This window comes from Cricetulus griseus, chromosome 3 (assembly GCF_003668045.3).
Source record: "Cricetulus griseus strain 17A/GY chromosome 3, alternate assembly CriGri-PICRH-1.0, whole genome shotgun sequence".
NCBI classification, from domain to species: Eukaryota; Metazoa; Chordata; class Mammalia; order Rodentia; family Cricetidae; genus Cricetulus; species Cricetulus griseus.
Window position 1 is genome coordinate 199,169,020 of NC_048596.1, and position 27,669 is coordinate 199,196,688.

The 27,669-nt window shown below is 50.3% G+C and overlaps 1 protein-coding gene across 4 annotated transcripts in view; it reads right to left on the bottom strand.

Moving 5' to 3' along the window:
• Positions 1-27,669, bottom strand: part of Piezo1 (piezo type mechanosensitive ion channel component 1) — a 67,260-nt gene that overhangs the window by 31,870 nt on the left and 7,721 nt on the right. The gene's annotated exons all lie outside the window — the stretch shown is intronic.

The following is a 27,669-nucleotide window of genomic DNA, read 5'->3' on the forward strand; positions in this document are numbered from 1 at the left end:
TACTAGATACAATCCTACACACACAGAGCTCTGGTGTCCACTCCCTTGTAACTTGCTTTTTGAAGTTTTGTCTGTTGATTGGCAGGCAGGTCAACTGATGTCTGGGTCCACAAACTAACATATGGGAAATTACTGGGACACAGAGACTTCTGGAATTCCTCCTGAGTCACTGATGCAACTGAGCAATACTTAACCTAGCTTCCCGCCACTCTGTAACATCTGCATCCGTACCTGTGCCAACATACAACACAGCTTCCCTCTGAGAACTTCCCTAACACCCATGCTGCCCCACACTGCCCTGGTGAAGTCTTCCAGGAACGCCAAAGAACCTGATGCAGAAAGCAGATAACATGGCTGGCCACTTACCAAGTGAGCAAGTTTCTTCCCAGAAACATGGTTCTGAGACCCTATGCAGTTCTCAGCCCCAGGAATACTAGGCCATTCTACCTGTCCTAAGGGCTACAAAATGAGCCAGACCAAAGAGATTCTACATTCTACCTGACTTCAGTCACACACAGTGCCATTCATAAACTCCAAGCCATCCCCTTGCTCCCCTCTACACCTCAGGCAATTTCAACTTAGAGAAACTGACTGCCTAGACTAATAGGGAGAGCAGAACATGAGCTAGGAGCCAGGGGGCATCGATTGATCCCCTCCTGGACAACACAATCCCAAGACTAGACTTCCTGTCAACCCTACTTCACTATCCTGCTGAGAGAAGTCTCCTCAGGGGGTGTCCTCCATACTCACACTCCCCAAGTATGAGAACCATGAGCCTAACAACAGCTCTGAACAGCCAGGGCAGACCTGAACTTGGAGACAGAAATTGGCCACAGAAACAGGCTCTACTGGAAGAAGTGGCAGGGACCCAGAGTGCACAGTGCATTAAAAATAAGTTGAGCCAGGTCATGTCCTTAGGGAACAGAGAATAGAGTGGCATTGCCCACTTTGGGTAGGTTACTCCATGAAGAACACTCCTCTAAGCACGTCTGAATTTACCCTACACCCCTTCCAAAGGCCCCTAGTCTTCCTCCAGGATCATGGTGGACATGAGATGGATCCAAATTTCCAAAGCACCTGCTGCTTCAAGGAGGCTGGGGGTTTCAGTCATGGGTAGCACTTCTCTCAGCTCCAAAGGGCCTCCCTGGAGTCAGGGTGAGGTCCTTCTCCCATTATACACATTGGCTACCATGCACACTCAGCTCTCTTAAATCTGAAAATTTCAACAATAACACATTTAAAAAAAATCAATCTTCTCTGGCCCAAGAGGCAGGAGAGAAGTGCATTTATGGCAAAGCTTTCCAAAATCCCTCTGCTTTTCAGGGCTTCGCTTTTCAGCCCCATCAATGCAGTCCAGCCCATCTCAAGAAGGCAGCACTCTCCCCTCACACCAGCCGGGATGGCTTCTCCAAGCAGGTGGATGACTATCCAGCTGTCCGTTCATTCATCCATGTGACCACCTAGCTTGAAGCCACCTGCCCACCCATCCATTCATCCACAGGTCCCTGAGAGCTTTTTCCCAACACTACAGGTCCTGCCTCTGGGGACACTTGCTGGATCTGATATACCAGGAATGCCAGCACTGAGCCAGTCCACGTACATGAGGGGTGGTGATCAAAAACCCATTACAGGGATCTGGGGAGAAGAATCAGTCCGTAAAATGTTTGCCACATAAGCATCAGGACCTAAGTTCAGATCACCAGAACCCACATACACAGATGAAAAGCCAGGCTAGGGACTGCCACACAAGCCTAATGACCTGAGTTTGAATCATCAGAAGCTGTATAAAAGCCAGATGCACCTATAATTCCAGTCAGTGCATCTGTAATCCCACTGCACCTGTGTAGCATGAATTCACAGTTCACACCTATAAGCTCAGTGCACCTGTAACCCCGGTGCACCTGTACCAGGAAATGGGCAACAGAGAAAGGAGAATCACCAGACACTGTCAAGCCAGCTAACCTGGCAAAAGCAGCAGTGAATAAGAGAGAAGCCCTGTGTCAAACAAGGTGAGGACCTACACCCAAGGTTGCCCTTTGACTTCCATGTGCATGCTGCGACATGTACATACCCGTGTTCACACACATATGAATTTACAGATACACAGACACACTTAGGTTATATAAGATAGATCAATAGAGGCATAAAAAGCTGTATGGTAGTATAGACCTGTAACCTCAGTGCCTGGGAGGTTGTGGGAAACAGCGAGAGGTGGATCTCCAGAGCTTGCTGGCCAGTCTAGCCAACCGATGAACTCCAAAAGTAAGGTAGAGCACGAAGGAGGAAGACACCTGACTTTGGCTTCTGGCTTCCACAAGCAGAGCCCATGAAGGGCAGCCAGCATGGTGTGAGTACCAGGAAGGCAGAAGTGTAGGCTCTGGGGAGCAGGAACAGCTCTTTGCCCTCCAGCCTGCTTGGTAAGCTTAAAATACAGACACCGAGTATGTAGTGGTGGCGGTAGTGGGGGAGGGTTAGAATTTTACTGCTGTCGGGTTTGATGGTCAGTAGTGACAGCATCATGTGGGGATGTGCCTAGTGTCACTGCACTATCCCTTCAAAAATAGGTGAAGATGGCAAACTCCGTGGACATATGTTTCTAACAGAATAAATAAATGAATAGTGTTCAAAATCTGTGATGGATTCCAGAAGCTAGAGACCCAAGATGGCAAGGGGTAGGAACAGGCCCATGCCAGGTCTACTGGCAAAAAGGAAATGTTATATGGACCAATGAGCTTGAGGCCTGGCCTCCACACTACTCCCAACCCCAGGTAGGGCCAAGAGAACCCTAAATAGCTGTATGTGCTAAAGTTAGGAAATTTGAGGTGAGGCACTAGGCACCAGGCCGAGAGTAATGCCCTGCCCTGAGGGCCATATTCCACACAGGTCAGCTTGGGAGAGGCACAAGCCCCGAGTTCTTCCCTTTCTCTTCTCTTTTCCTTCCTTCCCTTGAGTGCAGAACTGGCCCCATCACTGCACAGTTAAATAAAGGCCACATCTAGAGACTCACCTTCTACCCAACACGCGAGCAAACAGGCTCAGAGGGTAGAGGGCAAAACATGAGCTGCTAGTGCCTGCGGTACTGGGGTGTCTTGGAAGGTAGCTGCCCACACCCCCAGAACAGCCAGTCTACTGTGATGGACTGTGAGATTCAGGTGCCAGGGTCTGGCTGGCCTTCCTGATTCTCTCTTCTGCCACCAGCCCAGTGAGGAGGCTGGTCTGAGCAGACAGTCACCTAGTCATCTCTGGAAGATGAGAGCAGGGAAGGTTGGGCCTCTGGCTGTAGCGTCTGCTATGGACAAGCAAGGGAAGGGGCTTTGTGAGCTTATCTCCAGCCATCATTCCTCCCATATTATCATGCTCAAGAGCTGTATGGGGCAAGAAGCCAGCCAGAAGAGTGACCCCTGGGCCAGCGCGGAGTGAAGGCAGAGTGGTGCACTCAGATGAAGCCTTAGCTCCTGGGAAGGGAGGAAAGAGCACTAACATAGCCAGGCTGCGACAGGGTGCCAGGGTTCCTAGTGCTCCCCTGTCCTGGTGGGATTACTGGCTGAAGCACAATCATGTGACTGTTATAACCATGACTTTAACTGTGCCAAGGCCAGAGGTGAGGCATCATTACAGGGATCCTGGAAGAGATAGCCTTGTTTTTGCCCTTGAAGGTTAGCTTCATCTTCACTGCTGAAAGGGTCACGGAGGACAAAGACATTCCTAGAAGAGGACAGAGCCTAAGCCTGCTCTGGTGGAGCTGCTGAGCAAAGCCTGTGATTTCACAGGAAATGAGCCTTTCCTTAGCCAGAAACAATAGGACAGACAGAGGCAGGAAGGGCCCCTTGCAGGCCAGTACATGCTTAACCCTTTATAGACTCACACCCTACAGTAAAAGCTAGAGACCCTTGCTAGCATCCACTCTAGGGCCCTCCACTCATGGCTAGGAGTACTGAAGTCCACACGATGGTTGCCCTGGCCTCTGAGTGACCCAGAGCAGATCTGACCTTTGCTCTTACTGGGAACTGGGTCAGGAAGACAGGGTTAGGAGTCAACAGGACCACACACGATTCCTAGAGTGTTCCACACAGAAGGCTGATTACCACCCCTCCTCCCACAGTACGCAGGAAGACAGGCCTGCAGATAGGGCTGTGGATGGGACCTCAGCTACGCAAGATCCTGTGAATATGTGCTTCCTAAGAACATCCTCCAGCCTAGCCCAAGTTCTAGGTAGGAGATGAGAATCCATTGGACCTCCTTGATTCAGCACTCCATGAAGGCTCTTGGAGCAAGCTGCTCCTCACTCAGCTCTCAGTCTCCCCTGAAGTGCAGAGTGAGCCAAGCAGGACAGCGCAGAGAACTATCATGTATGGGCATCCCCTATGCCTCTGCTCAAAGAAGCCTCATGGTGACCCCGAGACAAATGCCAGACTCATTGGTAAATGGCTCTGGAAATGGAACACAGCTTGAAGCATGAGGCTGAAACTTCTGGGAGCTTCCCCTGCCATAGCCAGTGTGGAACAGAGATCAGGAAAGGTGTGGAAAGGCAGTAGCCAGTGTGGTTGAGACAAATGGGTCAGATGGCCTGTAACAGCAGGGGCAGAATATAGTGAAGGCTCACACAAGGTATCCTAGTGACATAGGAAGCTGACTGACCCAGGCAGAGACAAAGAGCATGGACTCCTCAAGGGAAGGTTAGGTGTGGAAGACACACTTCAGCCCTAACACCACAGTCCAGCAGAGACACAGGATGGTGTGTCTCATATAATACCCCACACCCTGGCTGAGTGGTGGTGGTGCCCACCTTTAATCCCAGCACTCCGGAGGCAGAGGCAGGCGGATCTCTGTGAGTCTGAGGTCAGCCTGGTCTCCAGAGCGAGTTCCAAGACAGCTAGGGCTGTTACACAGAGAAACCCTATCTCAAACAAACAAACAAACAAACAAAAAACAAAACAAAACAAAAAAACCCTAAAACAAATCCTACCTGCAGAAGAGAGAGAATGAGGTATAGATGACCTACCTGGGACATTGGGGCAGTGACTCCACGGCAGTCAGCCATGGAGGAAGTGGTGTCTAGATTGGCAAAGAGACTGTTAAGGCAGATCAGGGCCTGGAGTCAGTTAGCCCTATAGGATCTGGAGTCCCTAAGGGCAGCAGCCTACCTATGCAGCAGCCTTGTCCAGGTGTGGAACAGAGCCTTTTCTAAGAAAGCCTGGGTCCCACAGATGAGCATGCTGTCTAGAGAGCCATAGCTCCCAGGCTGAGAGAGGCTTTGCAAGGCACATTTGGGGCCCAAGAGTGGCCTATGCCCTCAGAATACTACTTCTTGGAGGGAACATATCTGCCCCATCCCATAGCATTGCACAAATCTGTACAATACCACACTCAGCCAAGTGTCTGGCACAGGTCTTGGATGGGTATCAGACCCACAAGGAGCCCCGAAAGCTGAGGTTTTCAAGAATCAGAGACAGGGATCAGAGGAAGCAATCTCCATGCCCCAAAGTCCATCTGACCAGGGCTCTGGACACAATGATGGCCAGCACTGACCACATTGGAGCTGAGCAGCTGGTAAGTCATAAGGACCTCTGAGTGTAGTCCCTCCTTCAAGTACTGGGCACCTACCTGCCCACACAGTGGACCACAAAGAGCCTAGTCACCAGTGGCTGTATAAGTGCCCTGTCCCTAATGTGGTTTGTGTGCACTTGTAAGAAGGAAGAATTGAGACAGGCAAAAGATGTTTCAGGACTAAGGAAAGCCCTGGGTTTTCTTTTTCAAATTTATTTATGTGCGTTGGTGTTTTGTCATGGGTGTTGGGTCCCCTGGAACTGAAATTACAGACAGTTGTGAGCAGCCACGTCAGTGTTGGGAATTGAACCCGGGTCCTCTGGAAGAGGAGTCAGTGCTCTTAATCACTGAGCCATCTCTCCAGCTCCAAGACTAGGATTTTCAATTCAGACCCAGAGAGGCCAAGCAGAGTCCTGGGATAGGAGGAAGAACATGTGAGGTGAGGGATCACAACAGCCCAGAAGCCCGTGATGCGTCTTTGGGGTGAGTGAAACTGTGTGTAAATGAATTCTGAGAACGGCCACTTTAGAGGGCTCTGATCACTGTAACCTGCACACTCTGTGAGGCTTGGTGGGGCCCTTTAGTGTGGAGGTGAGGATACAGTGCACGCTGGGGACAGCAGGGAGGCAAGCGGTCAGAACAAGGTGATAGGAAGAGATTCTAGAAGAGACAAGGAGAGCAGGACTAGAGCACCCAACTGGAACCCTGCCCTTCCTCTTTCCTCTTCAGTAAAAAGTGCCAAAGGTCTAGTGTCAAAAAAGGGCTGGGCTCTAAACATGTTATTGTGTCCAACCCTTAGGGTTGGGAGCCTGAGACAGTGTAGGAACAGGGGGTCTATGGGGGAGCCCAGGACAGTAAGTGACCTTGGTCCACCTAGCCCTACTCCAGCAGATGGTGTGGGAGGCAGGAAAGTCCAGAGCCAGTCCATGTAAGTGTCACAGACTCCAGCCACCCCAGAAGATGCCTCAGGGAGGCCTGGTCAACTAGCCCAACCATCTCCACTTCCCTAACCAGCAAAGTGGGATACGGCAGGGAAAAGCTAGAAATACGTTCCCTCCATCCCTTGGCCTCATGCCTACAACTCAGGTTGTATCCCTAGGCAGGGGCTGCTCTTGCTTTTTCTCCTATTGTTGGTGAAGGGACGATGGTGCTCATAGCTCAAAGACAGGTGCAGACCTGATTTCTTGCCTGGCATTCAAGATCGTTATTGTAGGCCCTCATGTGACCACCTAACCTTGTGGCCTTTCTGTTGCTCTTCTACAGGCCAATGTGCTGTCTGTAGCCTAACCTTGGCTGGGGCAGTGCCCTGACCTCTCCTTTGTCTTCCTGTTGTCTATCACTCAGCTCACTGAGGCTGGTGTCCATCACACTGGCCTATAGAAACTCACAGATGACTGTTTTTCCTGCAGCCTCTGCCAGGAACAGCATTTTGAAAACAAACAGCTCACTATCACCACTCTGGAGAAACACAGCTGTGGACCTGTAAGAGGTGACAAGCCCAGCAACCAGAGCAACAAATTCAGCAACAGTCTTCCTGTCTACCAGTACACTAGACCTTGGGGTATACAGCACCAGGGACCCCACAAATGGGGCATGCCCTGCAAAATTGATGCCACAGGGCACCTGGATTCCTCACTTCTGTTTGACAGCCACAGATAAGTCCAATCTATCTCACATTGCTTAGTCATTCTTCAAGAGTCCCAATTGTCCCACTTATGGAACTCTTGCAGGCATACTATGCTGGATACAGCACCTGGCAGAAAACACACACTTCTGAGCAAGAGATACAGATATGGTGAGCCAAGTTCACCCATTGAATCCTTTATGTAAAAACCAAACCAGAGGGCTAGAGAAATGGCTTTAGAAATTAAGAGCATTGGCTGCTTTTCCAAGGACCCAGGTTCAGTCCCCGGCACCCACACGGTGGCTCACAACCATCTGTAATTCCAGTTTCAGAGGTCTAATGCCCTCTTCTGGCCTCTGCAGAAGCAGGAATGTATATGGTCACAGGTATATATTGCAGGCAACACATCCATACACTTAAAAAAAAATTGAATTAAAAATAAATAAATAAAAGTAAGCAAGAAACCACCCATATACCTGATCTTTGTAAATAGAAAGGAAGGCTCAGAGGGTTCCCATGATCTCTGCAGAAGGGGGCCCTGGATCTTCTCATTAACACCTCTCCTAGGGGCTCCTGAAATGGTTCGGTGGGTAAAGGTGAAGCCTGATGACCTACGTTTGATCCTCAGGTCACCCACAATGAGAGAACTAACTCCCAGAATCTGTCCTCAGACCTCCACAACCATGTTGTGACACACTCACACCACACTTATACATACACACATGATAAAATTAAAATAAGTGACAGGCGGTGGTGGTAAACGCCTTTAATCCCAGCACTCGGGAGGCAGAGGCAGGCAGATCTCTGTGAGTTTGAGGCCAATCTGGTGTGCAGAGCTAGTTCCAGGACAGTCAGAGCTGTTGCATAGAGAAAACCTGTCTCAAAAACCAAAATACATAAAAAATATAATTTTTTAAAAGTTGGAATTTGACATCCCCTTTTCTCACAAAAAGAATGTTGCCACAGATTACTAGAGTGGTTAGCACGTGAACTGACTGAGAAAACCGACTGTGGTCAGGCTGGGGTGTCTGACCCTGTCTGTCCTTCACAGAAGTGGATAGGGCAGGGAAGGTCACAAGCTGTCTTCCTCCCAGAGCACACAGTGGCTACCAGACTAGCATCCTCATTGGGTCTGGGGGGTCAGGCCTGGGGTCCTAGCTACAAGGGATACACAGGCAGGAGGCTCACAAGTTCCAGTCTAGCCTGGAATACTCAGCAAGACTCTGCCTAAAAATAAAAGGGGGGGGTAGAGACCAGGTATGTGCCCCTATAATCTTAGCACTTGGGAGATCAAGGCAGGAGGATCAGTGAGGTCATCCTTAGCTACCTAGGAAATTCAAGGTCAGCTTCGGTTATACAAGACCTGATTGGAGATGTGATCCAGGGCCTCAGTGGTACAGTACTTGCCTAGCATGTGTTGAAACTCCAGGCTCAACCACCCAGTACATGAAATATATGAGTAAATAAACCACACGAGAACCCATATCTCTAGATCTAGGTGAGCACCCTGCTAGATCCTGCCTTCTGCTATGCCAGTTGGCTACCTGGGGAGCAAGGGAGGACCTGATAACTGCTGCTGAGCAGAAAGGCTATAGGACTAGGGTCCTGATCCACACCCTGGCTGCTCCCTGCAACCCACTGGAATTCCCGGTTGCCTGTCTGCCTTATTTGGCCTGGGCCGCAACCATAAACACTTCTGTGTAAGGCTTCTGCCAGTGGGTGGGGCCAGGCAGAGGAGGAAGAGGAAGGGGGAGGACGTGGCAGAGGATTCCGGAGGCAGCTAGGTCAGCTCCTCTCTTTGCTGGAGCAATTCAGACTATGGTGCCAACGTAACCCAGTTGCCACACCTGCCACCCCAAGAGAGGCAGAGAACAAAAATTTAAGCCAAGCCAGGACCAGAGGGCTCTGGTCAATCTCCCTTCCTGGAAGAGGGTTAGTTCAGTCAGCTGAGGGCACATGAGGAAGCCAGCTGCCTGGATATATCCCTAAGGCTTGGGACTAAGGCTCATATCTGGGTTAGGACGTGCAGTATGCTCAGATATGTTAGACCCTTGAGATCAGGCCCAGGTGGAGTTAGCAGGAAAGAGGATTGGACCTACTCTGCAAGTTCCTTTGGTCATTTGAAGTTGTCCTTATTCCTCACGTGTCACCTCTATAGCCCCAGGTAGACACATTGATCCTGGTAGTCATGTAAACTCCCCAGAAGAAGGCCATGGGTCCTGGCCTCTATCTTCTGTACCCAAAGCCCAACCCACCCACACTAGCAGGGACCTCAGGCCCTTGGTAATTTCAGAGTTGGATACAAACTATCCACAGATGTATTTGATCTGGCTGGTCCATCCTTGGTGCCATTTCTGACCTGCACTAGAGATAGCTGGAGACAGGGAAAAACAAGGGGTTGAGAATGCCTAACTGACACCTCATTCAGGGTACAAATTAGACTTGGTGGTGCACAAGGAATGGTTTCAAAGCACTTTGGGGTTATGGAGCACTAAATATAACAGGACTATTGTTTTGCTAGAGAGAAAACTGATGCCCCTGGGAGAAAGCTCAGACAACAGGACAGCAGTATCAGGCGGGCATGTAGACCAGTCCTGGATGAATGAGCAGAGGGTCAAAGTGGGAGCTACCCCAGCCTGGGCAGCAAGGGTAGAGAGAGGCACAGGAACACTGTGTTACCTACTTGGAGCCCAGCCAAACAGCCTGGGGATCTTGGAGCGTTTAATTACCACAGTGTTGGGGGTTTAATTAGTGTGGTGTCTGGGAAATGTGGTTTCATGGCTCATGTGACCTGCACGGGGCAGGTCGAGTCAGCCTGGCTTTCCCTCTGCACCAGTTAAATGGTCAAGCTTGAGGGTGGCCTGGTAGCAACAGTACAGTAAGCAAGGAACCCACAGTCACATACTCCAGCCTGGACAGCTAGCTACCTTTCTGTTTCCCTCAGCCCACAGCGACCTTGTGATACTTTGAGGAAATTGCAGGGCAAGAGGGAACTGGCTGCAGACAAGGTGGTTGTGCAGGTGACAAAGGAACAGTAGTCCCAAACTGAACATGGACACGTGTGGAGGTGGGAGGGGTGGCCACTGCCCAGGGAGCCGGATGTGGCCTACACGGCACTGGTTACTAGCCCCTCAGCTTCTCACTAACTTGGGGCAACCACAGCATGCATGGGTGAGCATATCAGAGCTGCTGGAAGAGGTGGTTCCCCAGAAGAACCTGCAGGAAATGGCTTGGTACTGAACCCCAGCTCTCAACCAGACCAGAATCAGGCAGAGAGGGTAAGGATGACACAAGCTACTGCTGGCAACCTGGCAGAGACAAGTTGACATAGGGCTGTTTGCCTCTCATCCTAAACTTCTCAGGACAGCCAGAGACTGGAGATACAGAAGAAGACAGGAGAGGAGGCTCACTTGACCATGGTGGGCTTCCTTACGGCAGAAGTTAGGCTGGCCCCTGTTAGGCAGCTACACTCTGCCCAGGGACCCTGCCCACAGCCTCCCCCAAACAACCCACACTGCCCATCATACTGAGGCATAGTCTATACTCCACACTAGTGCCCAGGAGGTTTGGGACTAGAGCCACCCCAATGACCTACCCACAGGAGACACCTATCAACAAAGCAGGAGAGAACTCCAGGGCACAGGATGGGCCACATTCCATATCAGCCATCCAATCCTCACCACCCACCTGTGAGTCTTTCCCTTCCAGGAGGAAGGAAGCTGGACATATCTACAGCCATCTCTACTGGCTGCCACAAGTAAACAGGCAGGGTGCAGCATGAACAGGACCCCAGAAGTACATGGGTCCAAGATAGATTCTATGCCATTGGGAGGGAATTAGACCTGCAGAACTGCCCCTGATGAAGGTGACACCCTCCTCCCAGGACAGGTTCAGTTGGTCTCAGCAGGGGTCTCTGGTCTCAGCAGGAAGCCTAGCTTAGGAAGGGGGCTACTGCAAGCCCTGTACAGTGTACTACTGTGAGATCTCCAGAGCCTAAAACAAGCACAATGAACCACTCACAGAACCTCCACAAGGGTCAGCCCTGTCCACTGCCCTCGCCTGACCACAAGTCACCACTTCCCAGATCCTGGCTACTCAAGACTCCCAGGGACAAGAGCTCCTACGACCTTGAAGGAAAAGTGTATTTGGGCCTCGAAGCTGTGAAGAGTACAGGGCTGACCTGCAAAGGCATCACATGATTTACACAGGGCAGAAAAGCAAGGACACAGAAGTCTTCCCTCCCCCACCCAATGCACTGTCTGTCAGATGGGGAAACTGAGGCACAAGGGGCATAGCACCTTCACAGCTTCAGCTGTTCTTTCAGACTAGGATTATCTGCAGAAACCAAAACCAAAACAAACAAAACAAAAGAACCAGGCCAGGGCATTTTCAGTCCCTTGATCCACTGGCAACAGCACAGGTGTTCCTTGGACTCACACAGACTCTGGAACCCCACTATACACACCCCATCTAGACATTCACATAGCCCCAGGTCAGTACAGTCAGTGGTCGATTCCAATTTCATAATTCTCCAACTAGAGCCATCTGAGAGCATCACAATGGGTGCCACGGATGAGGCAAACAGAAGCAGGCTGACCATGAACACTACCCCAGGACCTGAGTTTGGGTGTGGGGCCTAGTGACTCCTGGAGTTCCAGGTTATGATTCAAACATGCCCAGTGCCCAGATGGTAAGCTGTAGCAGTGACAGGGTGAAGCCAGCACAGTGAACAAACAGTAGTTCTTCAATGCTCAGTGATGACATCAGTTGGGTCCCAGGAGCCTCGGGGGCTTTGATGACTGCTTGCCTGAGTATATGAGGGATGGTCTCCTTGGTGAGCAGAGCAGGCTCCAAACCAATGGGTGAGCCCGGTGTCTCTAAGAACCTGGAAAAGGCAGCTGTGGCCCCACCTCCTCTCTCTCAGAGAGGGGGTGCTCTAACAAGACATGCATGGGAGAGGTCTCCTGGGCAAAGCACTGAGCACCTCCATTCACTTGCTGGGCGGGTAATAGGTCACCACAGGCAATTTCCCCATAGAGTGGACAGCACATTCCAGAAGCCTCTTGAACCACACTGATTAGCATGGAAGGGCTGGCCTTGAGCTCTGGGTAAACAACCCAGCTCCTGATCTGGAGGCACTGCCCCCTGAATTCCAAGCTACCAGAAAGCAGGATTCCTCACTGCCAGCTCTAGGCAGACAGGGTACCTGAGAAGGGTGGAGAGGCTTAGGAAACCTGGACATTTGGGTCTCTGCAGCACCAGGTCCCTGGCCCTCTCTGAGCCAGAATGGGCCCCTCCATCACCATACCCCACACTTATATTCTGAGACTGTAGTATATACAAGCCTGGGCCCCACAATTCTCACAGCAGAAACCTACCTGAGACTGACATTAGATAGGGACTATGAGTCAGTATGGGATCCAGATCTACCACAAATACAGGTCAGGTGTGGTGGTGCACACCTGTCATTTTGACACTAGGGAAGTTGAGGCAGGAGGATTTTTGTGAATTTAATTTAATCTACATGGAAAGTGCCAAGCAATCTTGGGGTACAAAATTGAGACCCTGTCCCAAAATAAACAAAAATAATATGGGCAACCTCAATACACAGGGCAGACTGGTTCTGGGACCCTTGAAGGCACAGCATGGCACTCATGCCCTTCAATCAAATGGTTTGCACAGAACCTATGGCCATCCTCCCTTCTCCAGTACTCTAAGTCACCTCTAGATGACTTATAATATGTAACATGACATAAATGCAGCACAAACAGTTATTAGGCTTAGTTGTTCAGGGAACAATGACAAGAAAAACAACCTGTACAGTTTAGTAGAGAGGCAATTACCATAACCTCAGAGCAGAGGAATGAGACTCAAGGTTCACAGACGCAGAATTTGCAGATATGAGGCCCAATAACACAGGAGTTTCCCAGTGGGTCATGTGGCCACTGAGCAGATGTAATAAGGAACAAGGAGAGCCAGGCATGATGGCACACACCTTTAACCCCAGCGCTTGGGAGGCAGAGGCAGGCGGATCTGAGTTTGAGGCCAGCCTGGTCTACAGCGTGAGTTCTTGGATATCCAGGGTGACACAGAGAAACCTTGTGGGTGTGTGGGGAGTGCAAAGAGGGGCAAGAACTTCCTTTAGGAGCCCATGGTTTCCCAGGGCCATGGTGGACAATAAACCAGTACATACAGGGAGCATCACAAGCTGGATTCCCTGGGGGCACTGAAACTAGACATGGTGACTGGATGGTCCTGCACTGTGGGACTTCAGTAGTCAAAGCTTTAAGTGCAAAGGTGACGGGGGCAGGACTTGCAGTGAGGCATGGCACTAACAGAACAGGCTCCTTTATTGGACACATGGCCACACATCCCACTATCTGCTTTGCTATGCCCAGGTTAAGCATTACCCAGCCTACAGAGCACAAGTCCTTAGGTGAGGTTTTATGCCTCACATGAGAACCCATGGGAATGCAGAATCTCAAGTGTGTTAGTTACTTTTCTATTGCTGTGACTAGACACCATGACCAAGGCAACTTAATAGAAGAAAGTTTATTGGGGCTCACTTTCAGAGGGTTAGAGTCCATGACCATGCAGGCAGGCATGCAGGGATGGCACTGAAGGAGTAGCTGAGGGCTTACATCTGATCTAAAAGCATGAGGCAGGGAGCTGGCTGGGAACAGCCTTTTGAAATCTCAAAGTCCACCCCCAGTGACACATCTCCTTCAACAAGGCCACACCTCCTAATATTTCCCAAACAGTTCCACCAACTAGGGACCAAGTATTCAAACACATGAGCCTATGAAGGGCATTCTCATCCAAACCACCAGTCCTAGGGTGCTCTCTATGGGCTCCCTTGAGGGAGAGAGACTCAGTACAGGCCATACTTTTTTTTTTTTTTTTTTTTTAAGGTTTATTTATTATGTACACAGTGTTCTGCCTGCATGTACACCTGCAGGCCAGAAGAGGGCACCAGATCTCATTACAGATGGTTGTGAGCCACCATGTGGTTACTGGGAATTGAACTAAGAACCTCTGGAAGAGCAGCCAGTGCTCTTAACCTCTGAGCCATCTCTCCAGCCCCAGGCCACACTTCTAACCAACTCTGCCTGCTACAGCCTGTATAAATGAATGCTATTACCAGCATATCCTACAGCAAGCTACCCAGAACTACAGCTGCTGGCAGGACACAGAGACCATGGCCATCTCTGAGTAACTCCACTAGCAACAGCATGCAGCAGTTTGTCCCAGAAAGGTAGTGAGTTACACAGGCGCTCTGGCACCTGAAAGCCCTCTGGCTACCACTCATTAGGGCCATGGTTTCCTTCTTGATGTGGGTACCTGGCGCAAATAGCTCTAGCCACCTCGCATTCCCGTGTAGCCTTAGCTCCAGGCTGTACACTGATGCAGACCACTGAGTCAGCCCTGTGAGTCACCATAGTACCTCTTGGCCCATTCAGCCTACCTTATGTAAGCTGTCCAGGGCCTGGTCATAGGCCATCCAGCTCTCCAGGGCCTCTCTGGCACCTTGGAGGAATGTAACCTGACTGCCTCTTGCTGCTAGCACAGCAGGAAATAGTCACTGGCCCAGGAAGTCCCTGATGAGGTAAGTTCCCTGACCAGGTACCCCTTCCCAGACCTGGCATCTGCATCACTTCTGTTTTCAGCAGGCAAGTGGCATCTGGTGTCCTTATCTCCCAGCCACATCTTGGTAAATGGCAGCACAGGACAGATGGACAGACGATGTAAACAGAGATGATAGGCAGTAGATGTAGAGATGATGGATGGGTAAATGATAGATAGGAGAACAGATAGAAGACGGATGGACAGATGATAGATGACAGACAGACTATAAACAAATAGATGATAAAGACAAATATAGGCAGCTGGAACACATCTTTCTGAAACTCTGCAACAGGTAACCCCTCCCTAGTCCCAGCACCCCAACATGGCCTCAAGGAAGAACAACATGAGATGGGCCCAAATACAGCCAGCCAGCCAGAGGCCTGGACCCAAGTGCTGCTCTCAACAGCTGTGGCCACAGGCAGGGTGGCAAAGTGCTGGGCCCCACATGTACTGTAGATAATCTTGTAAAGTAACCAAGGGAAAAATCAACGATATCAGCTCTAACAACCAGACTAGTGGCCATACCTGGTCCTACCCCAACAGTGCAAGGAAGATGACCACTGGGGGCATGCTGAAAACCTGGGCCCAGCAAGCCTCAGTTTCCCCCTTTCATGCAAGACCGGTGACCAACTCTCAGAATACTTTGTGGTCTTAATTTTCAAGACTTTAAAATAAAGAAGAAAAGAGAGTGGGGACACACTCCCTGCTGTTACACCTTCCCCATCAGAACCAACCAAAGCTGGAGTTCTCTACCAGGCTCCCATAGTCCTCCTGCCTCCCTAGAACTCTTTCAAGAGAACTGCTTCTGCACTAAGACTTTACCCAGGGTCCCTTCCAAGGGCATTCCAGGCCTGTGGCTGCAGAATATTTGGGACTGGAATAGCTGAAAACAGCTGCATTTCTGGCCTGAGGAGGGACCTAACAGAGCCTGGCAGGATAGCTGTGTTGCCCAACCCTCAGCAGCCATTCCAAGACCAGAATACAGAGGCCACAGGAGTCCCAGACCAGCAGGGAGGGGACTGGTGAGCAGCCCAGTTCACCAGGGCTACATATAGGCTCTCTCTGGCTCTGATCACCATTCCCCTGAGGATACTAGGGTGCTGAGTGCTCAGTGGTTGCCATTCTACTTCTTGGAAAACTCCACCCCTTCCCTCAAATCACAGAGCCTTGAAGCAGCATTACAACTCTCAGCCAAGGAGCAGGTCCTGCAACCACAGGGCAAACCTGGGACACCTAGGAGGGGGGCTGTCCCCACCCGTGGAGGATGAACCAAGCCAGGAGGGACAGAACCATTTAGAAATGTACCACTATGTCAGCTTCAGGGACCTTGCCCCACCCTACAGAAGTCAGAAGTGGAGTGAGGAAGACTGGAACTCAGCTTCTACCGGCTTCTTTTGTGGGACCTATCACCCATTGAACACCACCCTCACACCAAACACGCTCCATGCCTCCCATCAAATGGCTGGACACTCCTAACATGGCCAGCAACCCGTACATATCACTTTTTGTTACTGACTTCAGGTTCAGGCCATGGCCTGGACACTCTTCCTCAGAAATGCCACAGTTGCTTACAGTAGGCATTGTTCCTCTAAGTCTGCGGCCTCTGGAGCAGAAGCTCACAGAGGGGTCCACGATCCCTAATTCTGTGCCTGGTGATGTGTTCTGGGGAGGGGGCTAAAGTATCAGAGGCAGGAGGTCAGTCACTCTCAGTGACCCAAACACTTCCTTCCTCCCACACTACACCATGCCTGGTCCTTGAACACTGCCAGAATATCCCCACAGAGGCTTACTGGCTCCAGGAGAAGCAGTGAGCTCCCCTCGCCAGCAAGAGAAGCTGATTAAGAAGCCACTTAAGAGCAGAGTGCGGGCTGTTCCCTGCATAGGCAGGCAGGGTGGGGACAGGGACAGTGCCGGCCAAGGGCTATATGTTCAGTTCCTGGAAAAAGAGGAGTGAGAAAAATGACGGGCGGGCAATTCTCCTACCACCACATCCTGTTTTTATGGAAAACTAATCTAATTCCTGATGATGAAACCAGCAGCAGACATCCCCTGGGGGTCTCCAGTGGCCTCAATGTCAGCCCCATAGAGTGAGGCCCCTCTGCCCAGTGTCCAGAGTGGCCACCCTCCCTGCTAGCCCCACCCTGGAAGGTGGAACTCCCATCTTTGCCACATTCTCCCCTCCCAAGAAGAAGCTGGATCAATGGGCCTTCCCACCAGTGAAATGCAGGCTGCTTTTCATCCTCAGCTCAAGCTTGGGCTAGACTATGTACCATGTGGGTGGCCTCAGTGGGTCTAGGGATGGGGACAGCTGTCATCTGGGGATGCTGCTCAGGACAGGCAGGTCAAAAAGCACTGGGGACATTGTTTAGTCCCAGGACCTGGGCTGTGCATGGTAGCCTTGTGGGCAGAACAGCCTTGTCCAGCGTCCTTGCTCAGCTTCTGAATGACCTCTGGGCCTTAGTTTCCTCATCTGTAAAGTGGGTCAACAATCCTATCTGCTTCAAAGACTAACAAATGAGAATTACTGCACACATTGTGGCTTGCTGACAGCTTGCTCTTGCCTCTGTAACCACACCAAACTTCCTTCTTCACCTCCTGGAAACTGTTGCCTGTGTATGCATATGGGGCTGCTGAGCCCCTGGGCAGCCTTGGAAACACCAGGCCATGGAATTCTGAGATTGACTCCTGACTCCCATGGTCTGTGACCACAAAGAGCCTTTCCTGGCTTCCTGTGTGCCTCTAAGGGTCACTACAATTGGTCAAAGCTGAACTCGGGCCCTCCACAGAAAGGAAGAGGCCTGAGGACAACACAGCCTGCCCTATCCCTGGGTCAGGCTGCCATGGTAACACAGAAAGAACAGGTGAGCTTCCTAAGGGGCTATCCATGGCAAGAAACCTGTGGGGAGGGTGGGGCCGTGGCAGGCCTCAGTTTCCTCTACTCCTTGAGTAGATAGAAAGGGGGTGAGTGGCTAAAGGGCTTGTCATGTGCTGCTTCCACTGAGGTTAGTGTGGGTGGAGGGTCATGGACACGTTACTGGGGGTTCTGGGTCCTACTCACCATTCCCTACAGCAGACATACTGTGGCTCCTAAGACCTGTTCCAACATCAGGGCTAGGGGGCAGGGAGGGGCTCTCAACTCACAGCCAGGCCTCAGCAAAGGGAGTCTGACACCTCTGGCCTCCTTCCTGCTGGGCAGGAAATAACACTCACACTAACCCTGATGGCTAAACATCTACCCATCACTTTCCCTTTCAAAGGTTTGGTCCTCACAGTCTAGTACAGATAGAACCTGCTAAGCCCAGAGGGAGCTTATGGTACGGACAACCACGAAACATCCAGTTTCAGCTCACATTGTGAATCTCAGGGTCTCTGCAGCTAATGCCAGTTGTAGTCAACTCCCTAGATGGCCACATCCTATGGTCAGAAGATCTTGCTCAGCCTCCCAGGGCCTGTGACCTACACAGCAGGGCTGAGAACAGCAGCTGCTATGACAGTGTAGGGACAGCACAGATGGAGTTTAGAGTAGGGCTTGCCCACAGACATTTGACCAGAGGGTCTCAGAGTGGATGAAGTCATAGAGGGCACCATGGCCTTGCACCTCGCTTTGTGAGTTCTAGCTCAATCCCTGAGCTGTGGGCTGCTTCGAGCAAGGGAGTCATCAGACTTGGCAGCAAATTGCCTTTGCTACTGAGGCATTTCACTGGTCCCAGCCCATTTTTAAAGATGAAGGATTCAAAGTGTAGAGAAGCCTATAAAGGCATCCAGCTGCAGACGTCCAATATCACCCCTGTCTCCAGGTGCAGATACCCAGATGACCTCCTCACCTGGCCAGCCATCAGAATGCCCCAAGGCACACGCTGCCAGCAGGCAATGATATGAGCATGTATGTGTATGTTCTTTACCATCCTCAAGATGCACGGCTAACGATAGCACATGCAACCTGGCCTGCAGAGTGAGAGATCTGGCCTGTGCACCAGCCCTGCCTCCCCCCAAGATGGACTTTACAAGGCATTTCCACCCATGTAACCTGTATGGCTGTCCCATAAAGGTGTGGGGCCAAGGAACCCAGGCCGACCTGTAATTAGGTACTCCAGGCCAGCCTTAAGTGAGGAGCAGTCCTCACCCTCCCAAGTGTTGGGAGTTATAGCTGTGAACTGCTATGCTCAGATGACCACCGGGCTTTCCTCCCTCCCTCCCTCCCTTCCTTCCTCCCTCCCTCCCTCCCTCCCTCCTTTTCTTTTCTTTCCTTTCTGTTTTGCAAGACAGGGTTTCCCTGTGTAACTGCCGTGGCTGTCCTGGAACTCACTCTGTAGACCAGGCTGGCCTTGAGTCTATGGAGATCCACCTGCCTCTGCCTCCCCACCCAGCTCTTTAAAAAAAAAAATTATTTAGGTATATGAGTGCTTTATTTGACTGCATGACAAAAGAGGGCACCAGACCCCACTATAGATGGTTGGGAGCCCCTGAGCCATCTCTCCAGCTCCTCTACATGCATACCATCCATTCACACACAGTCACATATAAAATAAATATAATTTTAAAAATTTAAAGAGCAGGGTGGTGGCGGCACACACCTTAATCTCAGCACTTGAGAGGCAGAGGCAGATAGATCTCTGAGTTCAAGGCCAGCTTGGTCTATAGAGCAACTTCCAGAACAGCCAGGGAAAAACCTGTCTTGAAAAACCAAAAATAAATAAATAAATAATTTAAGAAAGGAGGGAGGAGAGTCTACTAAAACCTAGTTTGTTCAAAAATGCAATGATGCTATCTAATACCTTATGTGCTACTTTACAGATTTTATTTTTATTTTAAATTATGTAATATGTGTGCATTTGTGTACGGGTTTGTGCATGTGAGTGGAGTCCAGAAGAAAGTGTTGGATCCCCTGGGCCTAGAGTTACAGGTGGCTGTGAGCTGCTTGATGTGGGTGCTGGGAGCTGAACTGAGGTCCTTTAGAAGAGCAGAAATATGATTTTAAAAAGATAAAGATTATGTTAAATTTTTTAAAGATGAAGGGTTCAAAACTCAGAGAAGCTATGTAAATTGCCTAAAGACATCTAGCAGCACAGCCAAGAGTGGAGTCAAAATATCTGAAGATAGAGGGGGAGATTCCACAAGAAGCCAAGTCTGTCCTCAGTCTGCCACCTACCTTACATGAGGAAGAGATCATACAACATTGTCAACCAGAGTTCTAAAATGCTATCCAGAACCACCACCCAGGGTTCTGCATAGCCCAGGGGGTCCTTGTGGCTAGTCTCCAGCTGGAGCTAATGTAGCTTGGAACACAGATCAGTGAAGAAAGGGACTCTGGGGTCACAAATAACCAAAGACCTGGGGATAGTAGGCCTATTTTATATTTATATATTTTTATTTTATATTTATATTCACACCACCAGGCCCTGACAACAGGCAGGTGGGCTGTGTGATCTAGAATATCTCAGGATGGTGCTTAAGCTGAGTCTGGTAAAGGGCTCTGGCTTGTGCCCCATCAGATGGTTGGAGATACCTATCTCATCACCATCTCCTGAGACCCACCTAGGTCCCACCTAGGTCTATCCCGATCCCACAGGCAAAACTACAAGCTGGTGAGGCCACTCAGCAGAGCCAGTCTTCCTCCAGTGAGTGATGGGAAGGACCACGGTATCTCAGCCTCACTTGGGGCCAAGAGCATCTGTACTTCCTCACTGGCCTCCCTGGAAGGGCCTGTCATCTCTGGAATGTAACTCAACCTGCTGGTCCAGAAGCTCCAGGGAGCTCAGAGCTCCCACAGTCCCAAGGCCAAGGTGTTTCCAGTCACCTGGGAATCCGGTGACACAGCTTTACCTTTGGCTTTAAGTCCTGTGCTTTATTCAGTCGAGGCAGAGCTGGAGGATGTAGGAGAGGTGCAGAGGGGCCTCAATGGAGGTGGTTGGAGAGTTTGCCCACCCAGTATGAGACAAGGGTAGAGGTGGGAGGGGGAAAGAGAAGCCTGCCTTTAAAATCAGGGGGATAGTTTTCACAGTGAAGACTCCGGCTGTGTGGTCCTGCAGAAACCCAGCCTCACCAAGGAGTGCACAATGAAGATGATGGCTGGTAGGCTGGAGAGATGGCTCAGAGGTTAAGAGCACTGACTGCTCTTCCAGAGGTCCTGAGTTCAATTCCCAGCAACCACATGGTGGCTCACAACCATCCATTATGAGATCTGGTGCCCTCTTCTAGTGTGCAGATATATATGGAAGCAGAATGTTGTATACATAATAAATAATTAAAAAAAAGATGATGATGATGATGGCTGGTGCTTCCCCAGGCTGAGAGAAAGCATTCCAGAAGGGAGGGGATGACCCCTGACTGTCAGTGTAACAACAAAGGAGAGCCCTGGTGTCTACTACCTAGGCTGTCAGAAAGAGGGTCTAGCGAAGCCCAGGGATAGCCCACCCACAGCACCTCTGACCACCACAAAGAGCTGCCCCTACCATATATACTTTACTTATCTACTTTCTAGGCTTGTTTTTACTGTGAGAACTGGAAACTGAGGCAGGAGGTCCTTACAGAGGTCACAGATCAAACTGCTCAGAGACTTCTCAAGGGAAGCTGCCTAAGGGTCCAGGTTCCTCCAAGCCTCCCCCAGGCATTACCACACTTTGATCATCAACAACTTTCTTAGGTCCCTCTTCTCACAACACTGTGAGCCTCTCCCCCACACTGATCCTTAGAGATTAGAGCCTACCAAACTATCCTTCCTCCCACCCGCTGGGAAGGTCTGCGCCCATTGATAAGGTCTGTGTGATGGTTAGCACTAACTGCCAACCTGGCATAAGCTAGAGTCAGTCACCTGGGAACAAAGCCTTAACCGAGGAGTTGTCTAGGTCATGTTATCCTGTGGGTATGTCTGTGGGGGACTGTATTGATTATTAATTGGTGTGGGAAAGACCCACTCTGGATAAAACTATTCCCTAGGCAGAGGGTGCTGAACTGTGTAAGAGTGGAGAAATCAGGCTGAGTGCAAGGAAGTAACCGTCCATGTATTCATTTTCTCTGCTCTTGACTGTGGAAGTGACATGACCAGTTGTCTCAAGCTCCTCTGCTGTGATTTCCCTACAGTGAGGAACTATAGCCTGGAATCATGAGCTAAAAATAAATCCCTTTCTTCCCTAAATTGCTTTTTTTGTCTAGATACTTTATCACAGCAACAGAAATGAAATTAGAACGGCTTGGAATGTGGTCACCATGGGACCATGTCACCAGGCAAGCCTGGACAGGTGAGACCTGGAGCAACATCCACCTTGTCACCTCCCCCTGGCCTCTGCTGACATTCTCTTCCCACCTACAGGATGGCAACTCCCAACCTTCCTTGACCCCACTAAGCCAACACAGACAGGAACAAGATGCATGGCACCAGACACAGGCAGGAGTGCCGTACGGGGCTGTGGACATGTGAGGCCCAGCCACTGTCCCCAGGTCCAAGCTCCAGGCAGTAAGTCTAGTCACTTTCACATAGTGGAGCAGACATAGGAACAGCCCTGTAGGGCCAGCCAAGGGCTATGCTGGATTGGGGAGGCAGAAAAGGAGGCAAGAGGTTGCACTCAGACCCCGAAGCATGCTGTCCCAGATAAGGACACTGAGGACTGAGGGACAACACAGCTAATTAGCACACAGCCTCTGGGGAGACTGGGGGCCATGGACTGCTTGGGGTCCCTAGAGAACCCACCAGACATGGGTTACCTGAGTGCCTGGATGCACAGGACAAAACCCACATCTATGCTTTGTGAGCCCCTGGTGCAGCATCTGCCAAGCACAGAAACTATCCTGTCCTTCATACTGATGCCTGGGGGATCTGCATGGGCACAGCACAAAGCAGGGAAAATAGCCAGGGTACAAAGATAGCCCCTAGGAACAAGGGCAAGAGGAGTGAGGACACTAAAACAGAAGGCCCCAGGCCCAGGAGACCAAGGAGGCCATCTTGCAAGGATGGAACAAGGGCCCTGGTCAGGTCTATGAATTTTAGAACTGGAGTGAATACAAGCAGGAAAGGAAGAGCCACTCTGACAGCAGGACGAGGCCCATGGAGAATGAATTGTGACCCAAAGACTAAAGGCTAAGCATAGGGGTGAGAGGTGGTGTGTGTGTGGGGGGTGAAACAGGACATTCCATAAGGCATCCAGGCAGGTGCTAAGCAGGACAAGGTCCAGCCACACAGCAAGGCAGGGAGTGACTAAGGAGTGAAAACATTCTTGTGGAAAAGTGGCCATCTACACAGAGCAGGCAGCAGTCACATAGGTTAACTGGATACCATCTGGATTAAAAGAGCCTGCCCCTAAAACAACACCATGAAGTAGGAATAGGAATGCTACAAAGGCACAAAAACACACATGGTACACAGTTGATGGAGGGCTAAAAAGAGATTCACCTGCCTCCGCCACCCGAGTGCTGGGAATAAAAGCATGCAGCACCACTGCCCAGCGAAATGTCAAATTCTTGACAAACATCAAGGATCAAAAACAGATGTGCGGCACATACCTGTAATGCCAGCCCTTGGAGGGGGTTGGGAATCAAGAGTTTGAGTTTAGCCTGGGCTAACAAGCTCACAAGCAAACAGAGCTAAGCATATAGCTCAGTTGGTCATCTGCTTACTTTGCAAGCATGGAGCCCTAGGTTACATCCTAGTAATCTATAAACCAGGCATGGTGGCATGCATGCAATCCCAGCATGCAAGAGGATGGTCAGGAGTTCAAGAACACCCTTGGCTACGTAGAAAGTCTGAGGTCAGCCTGAATTGTATGAGACCCTGTCTCAAATATTAAAAACAGGGCTGAGGAGATGAGACAGCTCAGAGCAGTGATTGTGCTGTAAGCACTGAGAGCTGAGTTTAGCCTCAAGAGCGAACTTTTTTTTTTTTTTTTTTTTTTGAGACAGGGTTTCTCTGTGGTTTTGGAGGCTGTCCTGGTCTCAAACTCACAGAGATCCACCTGCCTCTGCCTCCCAAGTGCTGGGACTGAAGGCGTGTGCCACCACCGCCCAGCAAGAACCCGCATTTTAAAGAGCTGGGTGTCCTGGTGTGGTGGCAAATGTCTTTAATCCCAGTACTCAAGAGGCAGAAGCAGACAGATCTTTGTTTATTTGAGACAAGCCAAACCTATACAGCAAGGTCCAGTCTGGCCAGGGCTATATAGTGAAACCCTATCTTAAAAAAAAAAAAAAAAAAAAAATTGGGTACAGTAATGCACACCAATGCTATCACATAGGGAGACAGTGATAGGTAGCTTCTCGGAGCTTGCTGGTTAGTGATCCTAGTCTAGCTGGAAAGTTACAGGCTGCTGAGAAATCTCTCAGAAAATAAGGCAGCCACTTCCTGAGCACAAACACTTGAGGTTGACCTCTGGCCTCCTTGTAAATGCACACACACACACACACACACACACACACACACACACACACACACACACTCCAGAAGAAAGAATGAAAGAGAAACCAAGCTGGGCAGTGATGGCACACACCTTTAATCCTAGCACTTGGGAGGCAGAGGCAGGCGATCTCTGTGAGTTTGAGGCCAGCCTGGTCTACAGAGCTAGTTCCAGGACAGCCAGGGCTACACAAAGAAACACGGGGGGGGGGGGGGGGAAGGAAGGAAGGGAGGGGGAGGGAGGGAGGGAGGGAGAGAGAGAGAGAGAGAGAGAGAGAGAGAGAGAGAGAGAGAGAGAGAGAAGACCAAAACAGATTACTCAGCTTTTTTTTTTTTTAAATGGCTGGAAGACATGAAGAGATACTTCACAAGGAAGTCAGAAAGGGTTGCATACTAGGCACAAGTAACAGCTCAGCAGGCGTCACAGAAAGCAAACTGAAGCCACAGGAGTTCCCTCTTCACTAACTTGCACATAGGTTGTGGGGCACCAGGGCCTCACTCATGTGGGTAGGACATAGAGGCTAGAGGCTGCCTCTGAGTTTACACACACAACTTCTTCTCCAGCAAGGAAGGGTGGCCCTGTGCACCTCATAAAGTTGAAGTCCTCTCTTCACAGCCATATCATAACACAAACAGAACAGTGAATAAATGCTTTTGCATTTGTGGAGTGAGACAGGAGGATTTAGAGTTCCAGGCCATCCTGGCTACATGGTGAGAACTTGTCTAAAAACACAAAGAAGAAGTAGCACACAGCCGCTGGGATGAATCTCACACAATGAATGAGCAAAGATGACAGAGATGCACATAACCTGTGTGTGGGCTTTCTGAATCCCAGATGCAGGCAAAGCAGCCAGAGCTGGAGGGCAGCATGATGGTCCCTTCACTGCCTTGTTTTGGAATGGTTGTTTGTAAATCTTCACCGATTGAACCTCACCAGGGAGCACTACAGAACTATGGGTTCCATTGGGTGCTGATAACACTTCAAATGGAAAACACTCCAGGCTTTGTGCAGGCCTCAGTGTTCAGGTGCACCAGAAACTGGGAGTGGGACCCCAAAGTCTAAGACAGCCTGGGCCAGAGCAGTTCTTACAGATGCATTTGTCAAGTGAATGCCAAGGGCAGTGACCAGATGTCTAGAGGAGAGGACAGGTGAGTAGATACTGGGGGGTGGAGGATGCAGAGTGACTCAGCCCTGGATGAGAGTGAGATGCCTAGAAAAACATTCTTGAGGACCCACCCAGAAAGGCAGAGCAGGGAAATTGCTGATTTTTGCTGACGGGACACACTGAAGAGACTAGGACTAGAGGACAGGGCTGTTGGAGCAGAACTCTGACTCTAAACAAGGCTATGTATCCCTAACCATGCTATACACACTTTATCATATTCATCTTAGAAACCAGGCTACCTGGGCTGGGGAGATGGCTCAGTGGGTAAAAGTACTTGTCACCCAAGCCTGACAACCTGAGCTCATAACCTTAGAATCCACGTAAACTGTGGCATGTGTCTACAATCTCTTCTCTGCCGTGAGAAGACATTCAGAGACAGGAGAATCCTCCAGAAGCTCACAAACCAGCTAGCCTGAAGTAAACATACAGCGGCAAACAAGACAGACCTTACTTCAAACAAGGTATGGACCACCTGAGGTTGCCCTCTGACCTCCACATATTTTCCACAGTACACCCACAACTTCACACATGAATATGTACACACATGCACATCCATGCACAAAAATAATTTAAAAAGAAACAAAGACTTGCCCGCTTAGAAAGCCACTCTCATACCCTGTGGCGCCTGCTGCCATGGCTTGGGGAGGTAGGTGAGACTGGAAAGTCAATGGCCCAAGGCTCTCATAGTGGGCAACAGTGCTCTGGGGATTACTTGGAGGAAAGGACACTGGCATGTGCCTGGAAGACAGGGACAGCAGTGGGTGCCACAGGCCTCAGTAGCCACAGGCAGGGGAGGATCTAGAAGAAACCATGCAGAAATGCACCCAAGAGACTGGCCACTCAAGGTAGCTAGACTACATTGGCGGCGAGGAAAAACAGTGCTGGCCCCACACACAGACAGGGGAGATATGGCTGGGCAATGGGCCACAGCCCACAAGGCTGTTGTAAGTCTGCATGTGACCATCTCACTGTAGGTGATGTGTGGAACAGAAGGCTGGCTTGGACAGGGTATACTCAGCTGCCCACAGAGTGAGCTTGGGCAACTGGGATAACCAGTGTCAACCTGTTCCTCTACAAACAGGACAAGAAAAACCCTCCCCAGGACAGAGATCATAGCACAAATTGTGTCATACAGGAGTCATGTGGGTCACTACTGTCATCGGCCCTCAGACATGCTAGTGAGGAAAACGGCTGTCAGGCTAGTAGATGGTCTTGCTTTCCTCTTAAAGGTTTTTTTGTTTTGTTTTTTAAATTTGTATGTATGGGGAGGGCGGAAGAAGGCATGGGTGAATGCAGGTGCCCCTAGAGTCCTGAAGAGGGTGTTTGAATCTCTAGAGTTAGAATTCTAGATCACTGGGAACAGTCCAATGTGTGTGCTGGGAGCTGAACTTCAGTCCTCTCCAAGTACAGTACACACACACGCATAGCTGCTGAGCCATCTCGCCAGACCCTCATTTCCCTTTTAAAACTCCCCGTAATGTTATCAGGATGATGCTATTAAACAGTGTTTTAGCCATAAACAGAAATCAAGTAAATGGGGGGAGAGAGCGGAGAGAAGGGAGGGCCCAGAGCATGCTGGAGCCGTAGCACAGAGGCAGACACACATGCTGGGAGCTGGGGTGCAAGGTGTCAGCAGACAGACAGCAGGTTTGGGGGGGTTCCAGGAGGTGAATGCCAAACCCTATGCTTGCAGTCTCCAAGGCTCACCTCAGACCATTTGTCCAGGACCCATACCTCATCCTCGGGTCCCAAACAGGCATAGGCCTTCAATGAGACCCTGGGGATTTACTTCCTTAGCAGTTTAATTCTCCTGCTAAAGATTCTTTGGAGGATGGCCAAGGCTTGGAGGATGGAGGTGGCTGCTCAACACAGGAGGAAAACCAAGCAGCAGGGAGGAGGCCTAACACACACCCTCTTCAGGCCTTAACCAGGCTACCTGGAAGGTTCAAGGCCTGGATGGGAGGTATAATGGTTTGAGTGAGACTGGCATCCATAGGCTCATGTATTTAAAGGTTTGGTTCCCAATTAGTGGACTGTTCAGGAAGGATTAGGAGGTGTGGCCTTATTGGAAGAAGTGTGCTACTAAGGGTGGGCTTTGAGGTTTCAAAAGCCCACACCAGGCTCAGTCTCATGCTCTCTCTGCCTCCTGCTTGGTGGATCAGATGCAAGCCCTCAGCTACTGCTCCAGCGCCATGCCTGCCTGACACCACACTTCCCACCATGAACATCTAACCCTCTGAATCTGTAAGCAATCCCCCAGATAAATGTTTTCTTTTATAAGTTTCCTTGGTCATGGTGTCTCTTCACAGCAATAGAAGAGTAACTAA